This window comes from Cyanistes caeruleus, chromosome 5, assembly GCF_971803275.1.
Source record: "Cyanistes caeruleus chromosome 5, bCyaCae1.hap1.1, whole genome shotgun sequence".
NCBI lineage: Eukaryota > Metazoa > Chordata > Aves > Passeriformes > Paridae > Cyanistes > Cyanistes caeruleus.
Genome location: NC_141705.1, coordinates 22,232,258 through 22,238,529, shown reverse-complemented (window position 1 = coordinate 22,238,529; position 6,272 = coordinate 22,232,258). Strand labels below are relative to the sequence as shown.

General features: G+C 36.8%; 1 long non-coding RNA gene across 1 annotated transcript; it reads left to right on the top strand.

The window, feature by feature from the left end:
- Positions 1 to 1,509: 1,509 nt before the first annotated feature.
- On the top strand, positions 1,510 to 5,728 carry LOC111928114 (uncharacterized). The gene is made up of 3 exons (XR_002863916.2): positions 1,510 to 3,118; positions 3,947 to 4,029; positions 5,150 to 5,728. It is a non-coding gene; the product is annotated as an uncharacterized LOC111928114 (long non-coding RNA).
- Positions 5,729 to 6,272: the final 544 nt, after the last annotated feature.

Here is a 6,272-nt window from a genome sequence, read left to right as displayed (position 1 = left end):
TACCATGTGTTTATTTGGGTAACAAACGTGCTGCAGGTGCCTTCTACTTCCTTTTCTTTCAGTTGGCTTACAAAGAGTTTAATCAGTTTTTATTCACTAAAGACTATCTCCATCTAAAGAGTTCTCTTACTGACAGAAAGGTCAATGAAATCATAAGGGAACCATCAATGTTTCCATTCCACATCCATGCTGTAAAGTTTAAAGATGCTTCTATTCTATTTGCTAGCAAGAACTTCCTCAACATTTCTCAGGAGCAAAGGAGTCTTTTTCTCTGTTTAGTGGGAAACATCTGTCTTTAAAGCTGTCAGCTCTAGAACCAGATAAGTAGGCATAAGGGTAGGCTTTTTCAAGATCCTCTGGTTGTGTATTAATGTAGGTATTAATACATTTTTAGTGAGCAAGATCACTGATGAAGGCTGGGTCCTTACCCTCTGTAAGTATATGATGATGGAAATCATTTTTTCAGGTAAGAACTGGACTGGACTGGACCATCTTGTTTTCAAAAGTAACCAAGTAAATATTTGTTTTAATATTTGTGGGTTTTTTTCAAAATTAAAAGTCCTTGTTATAATTTGGTGATTCTGTGAACCCCTAACTCTTGTCTAATTCATGTTGTCCAGGTGCTGAATTCACTGAGGAGTGGTCTACAATTGCAGGGTTTGGATAGAGGTAGAGGTTTTGATTCCCAGTTCCACTGAAGAGTCTTGGGTTATTTATCAAAAGATCCACCCTGAAAGTGTGGACCTTGAAAGAGCTGTGCTCCTGTCTCTGTGAAGGTGCTGGGGACAGGCACACCATGGAGGGATTTTGATTCTGCTATAGGCTTCATGACCTAGAACACTCAGGCCTAGAACACTCAAGCATTCAGCAAAACATTGTCAAGTCCAAGACATTTTTAATAAAAGTTTGTGTTCCTCACATTGACATTTTCTGACAAATATTCATCAGAACATCTCCACTGAATTTAATTCCTAAGTAGCTGAAGCCATAAAATTTCACCAAGCAGTCCTCAACAATAGGATGTATTTGGGTCAAACTACAGCATGTGTTTCCAGTGCTAAATTAATATCCTCTCTGCTATTGTTACTCCAGGCAGCTCATAGCTAGTCAAAGCACAAGATAAGCTGATATTAAAAACTGAGCAGTGGCTAAGATGACCAGAGAAGTGTTGGTATATCATGTAATTATCTTGATACATGAGGAGGCTCTGTTATGACTTATTCAACTTATATATTTTATATAGGGAAAGACACTGTACTATGACTTTGGGTTCATTTACATGCTTTTGTCTAGTCAGAATTAAATGCAAATTTTATGAAGAAAGTAACCTTGAAACATCCAACAAAAAGCATTCAGATTATTTAGATATTCAGAATAGAGCTTATGAAAAAGGATGATTCTCTAATGATTTAATTATATATGGTGTGGGCAATAATTTCAACATGTTTCCTTGAAGAACCTAAAATCAGATTTTAAAAATATTCTTATAGTAGATAACTGTAGGTTTTCTTAGGATTTAAGCTTAAGTTCCATGTTGTATTATCACCACCATATGGATTATCTTTGACTCACCCACCTAGACACCACAAACTGTTGGTGACAACGTCTGGAGCTCCTGCTCTGATTCCATGCTAGATTATTTTAAAATAGAGATAGCAACGTTTCAGACATACCGTCCATAGATGTGACTCTGCTGTGGGAGCACAGTCTGACATAATAGTACAGCTACTTTACTGCATTGCTGGAGGGATAAGATTTTCAACACCTGTTCAGATATGAATGATACATTTATTCCTCATATCTCTACAGTGAAAACTCATTTTCCTCTGAAGATAAAAGCAGTTCCTTCTGTCAAATCACCAAATCACCCCCATTTCCACCCAGAAACCTTCTGACACCTCAGAAGCAACCCATTCCTCCCAAACTCAAATCATCTGTTTCCAGATGGAACAGGTCCATGCATTGGAGCAAAATTTTGAAGACAGTGATTGGACTAAAACTACATGCATGTCCTGGTTTCCACATTTTCAAATTGCCCCTAATATGTCAATCTATTTAGAACAGACACTTACAAGGTAGTTGTAGCTCTCCTGTGGGAGGAAAACATGTTTGAGCGTTTTATGAGAAGAATGTCAGCCTTATCAAGAGGTTACAGAACAGAATGGAAAAGGTTTATTTAGTATCCAGAGAGCAAGTGACAAATATGAAGGAGGCCAAATGCCAGGTGAAAAACAACCTGGCTTGATCTCAACTGAGTTTTTATACTCTGTGTCATATTTTTCATTTTGTGCTTGGATGACTCCAAAGCTAGTATGTGGTAACACTGCATGCTCTGTAGGTGCATATGGATGTGGAGTTGAGGTATAGGTAATGCACAGGAACCAGCCATGGGGAAGAACATATGATCCCTATGCTAAGGAAAATGTGTTTCTTGAACATATATAGAGTATGTTCTGTGTGTAGCAGGCCAGACCAAGCCACCCATACATAATAAGAAAATGCCTGCTAGGAAGATATTCAGTCTTTAGAAGTAATTCATACTTAGAACTCCAGAAATCAGAATTTAAGATGTTGCAAAAATGTTTCATTCTCCTAGAAATGTATTTGCTATTATAAAATGAAGTTCTTCATGTTGACACTCAAGTTTCTTTCATGATTTTTCTACTCTAAACAAAATTTTGGCTGAGGATTTTGTTTAGAAAGCTCTTCAGATGAGAGGAAGAAAAAAGGCATTGGAAAACTAGATACTGTTAAGCTAAATCATACTGTGCAGATCTGTAAAAATCTGGCTGCAGAACTTACTGTGCTGCTTAAATTAGGTCTGTAGTAGAAAGCAAAATTATTTGCACTGTGACCAAATTCATTAATTTCCTGTTCTCTGAGATATGCCTATTGTGGGAGTAATTCTTCAGTGTCAGTTTAGCCACAATATTTATAGGTGTCTGTACACCTCTTCAGAGAGAGAGCTGGTAATCCATCCTGTTAAAGGCTTACATACTTCTTTGATACTAAAATATTTTTCTTTATTCCAGATATAAATATCTGGTGCCACTGAGGTGGGATATACTGCCTAATGTGACAGTGAGCTACAAACTTGGAGCCAGTGGGCAATGTCAAAGTGAGACTTTTTCAAAGCAATTAATGTGATAAAACTTTCAGAAACACATTTTATAGGCTTATAAAAAAATCTGTCAGTATTGCAGATACCTGGCAAAAGTTTTTGATTCCTACAGTTGGCTTTAACAGCTATAATAGAGTATTTTTAAAATGTTTCAGGAACTTTTAGAATGCTGATCCCAGCAGAACAGCCAATGTGGTACTGCGTAGAGCAAGCACTTTTCTGAGCACTTATCCACCCACCATTTATGTCTTGACCCCAAACTCCAGCTGCACTAGCCTCTGCAGGGACTGCACCCTTTAGCTTTACCTGAAATGGAATTCAAGAATTATAGACTAACTAGGAACTTACTGTCCACTTAACCATGGTGCCTCTCAAGAGAAAGAAGAGGACCTTCTTTTGAGAGACTCTCATTAAATTCAGTGGATGTTGGTTCAAAGTGCAAAATTACCTCCTCTCTTCCCCTCATGCCCCCATCCCAATGCCCAAAACCAAGGCTAAATACTGCAGATGAGAAAAATGGCCTCTGATTTTTCTTGCAATGGGTTTTGTATAGTCAGGAGAAGGTACTTATGTCTCAGATTTTTAAAAATAAAACACAGTGACAGTAAAATTAACATCATTCTTGTAATTGTATTCATATCCTAATAAATGCATTGTGTGCTTTTTTCATACTAAAATATAAATACCATTTAAAATTGGTCTTCTCATTTAATTTTCCTCTTCTTAGTATTGCTCAGAGGTGTCAGTATGTTCATTCTTCATCACGCAGACATTCAACAGAGGTAAATTTAAATGGCATTTGAACACCTTGTATTTATCTTGCAGGGTTTTACATGAAGAAAAATACGTGGATTATGTCATGGTCAGATTGGTGTCCCATGCAAGACACGAGGACAAGTTAGATCAAGGTAATATTTATAAAATACAAGACAAATGTAATTTCAAATGCAGGCTGATATTTATTGAGATCTTGCAGAGTCATCATTGGATTTAATTCAATATAAAGGTCTGTGATAAAAACAACAGCAATAGCAGCAACTCTTGCACTGCTGCTGTTGCTGCTTTGGGGATTTTAGCAATATTACAGAACAATTGCCAAGGAAGAGAAAAAGCTTGGAGTACTCAAATTGTGACATTGCACCAGAAGAAAATAAAAATAAATTGACAACTTCTTACAAATCAATTTTACATTTCAGTTGGAGGGGGAAAAAAGGGTGTTAACATGTTTCAGTATTTATTTGACATGCTATGTATTTAAGGGGACATTTTAATGCTATTCATGATACATCATCTCTTTAGAATATAAGACACCACCCCAACTGGTGTTACTCTTTGATAGTCTAGGTGTATTTCTGAATTGAAAATCATGAAACTCACTGGTTTTTTTTAGTTTTTTTTAGTGATCTTGGCCTCTGTAGAAGACTCTGTATACTTTAGGTTTTTTCTTTTTTATTTAATGTCACACTGACATACATTAAAATATTCACTGTTATGACTTAAAGGATCTGTTACTGACTTTTGAATGAATGAATTTTATCTCAATACCTATGGTGTGTCATTTACCAGCAGATAAACCAAAATTTGTGCTATTTAGTTCACCAAGAGGTGGCAGCCTTCACTCAAGTCCCTCCAGACTTGTTCTCTGCTACAGGTTGACCAGATGTGTACCTGGCATTGACAAGCGCGTACTATGGTTGGTGAATATCTGAGATGGCTCCTCAGACTCTCTCAATGCTATTGGTATTCTGTGTTATTGATTGATAATAACTGGGAAAAGACAAAATGTGTGTCAGCTATTGTTTGTTTGTTATAATTCTTTCTGTGCAGCTTGTATGGAAAATCGAACTGGAAGAGGTTTAGGTAGGATTTTTGTGGGTTAGTTTTCTAGAAGTCAGATATCCATTCAGTTGAAACAATCATTTGGGCTGTCATCATTCACAGTGAGAGAAAACCTCCACGTTGCATCCTGAGAGTCTTTAGGCCATGTGAATTGGATAGCTGGTTAAACATGCCCATCTCTCCCTACAGGCTGCGAAGGAAACTGAGGTAACTACTTTAGAGTAGGTCTGAACCTGAAGAATGAAAGTGAGGTGTCCTGGACATTTGTCTGTAAATTCTATCTGAAGGCAAGCATTAATTTTCATATTTCTACTAAGGTCTTGTGGACATGTGTTTATGAATGAAGGAAACCTAAACAAGAGATTTCTGCTGCTCTTCATTGCCTCCTATTTATATTAGGAAGAGATGGTGAGAAAAAGAACATCCAATTTTTTCTGGACATTTTGCACAGTTGAGAAGACAATGTGATTTGATTATTTTGTGAAGATTCCATAAAATTTATAGCTAAATAAAGTTTCTAAAATGTTATTAAGGCCAAAGAGTGTCTGAGATAGAATGACGTATTGTGGGATTTTGATTCTTTATATTTTGCATTGTGAAATGTGCAACAGCTTTGATTTTAGATTTTCTGACCTATGAGGATGAATACTGATAGAAACCAGATTGAGATATGATGCTCTGTTTGTGATTTAATCTCCCATATGCTTTTTGAAAGCAGATAAGTAATTTCCATCATCATTTGCATTAATAAAATTCTGGAAAAACATGTTGGAGAGTGATTTCTCTCTTGGTCATAACAGTTCTTGACATTTGCAGAATTCTTTTGGTAGCTGAGACAGAAACATCACAGATGAAGCCATGGAAGAGCAGAAGATTTGACATAGATAATCCAGATGCAGTGGCTGTAAGAATAAGGCAGATATGTGAGTATGCTGCCAGCGGCTCATTAGATCACAACACTCTTCCCCTGTTTCTGTGACCCCTACTGACATTGTGCTATCACACATTACTGGCTTTCATGTCATTCTGGAGGTCCTTGAAAAGGTGATTTAAAGCACAGGAAGACAGTTGGCAATTTTTAAACTGCTTGTCCGTTCCCCAGTTTCAACACTAGCAGTTTTGAGGAAGGTAAATGTATTTTACCTGTGATGGTGATGCTCCTTGTTTTTTTTATTTCTAGGAATAAGATCTGAACTGTACATTTGTACCAAGAAACTCTGAAAGATGTTTATAATGGTCTTAGTATTATTTGTGCACTTCAGAGGCTTCTCGTTCTGACTGGAGACAACATATGCATGTCTTAGCTATTCAA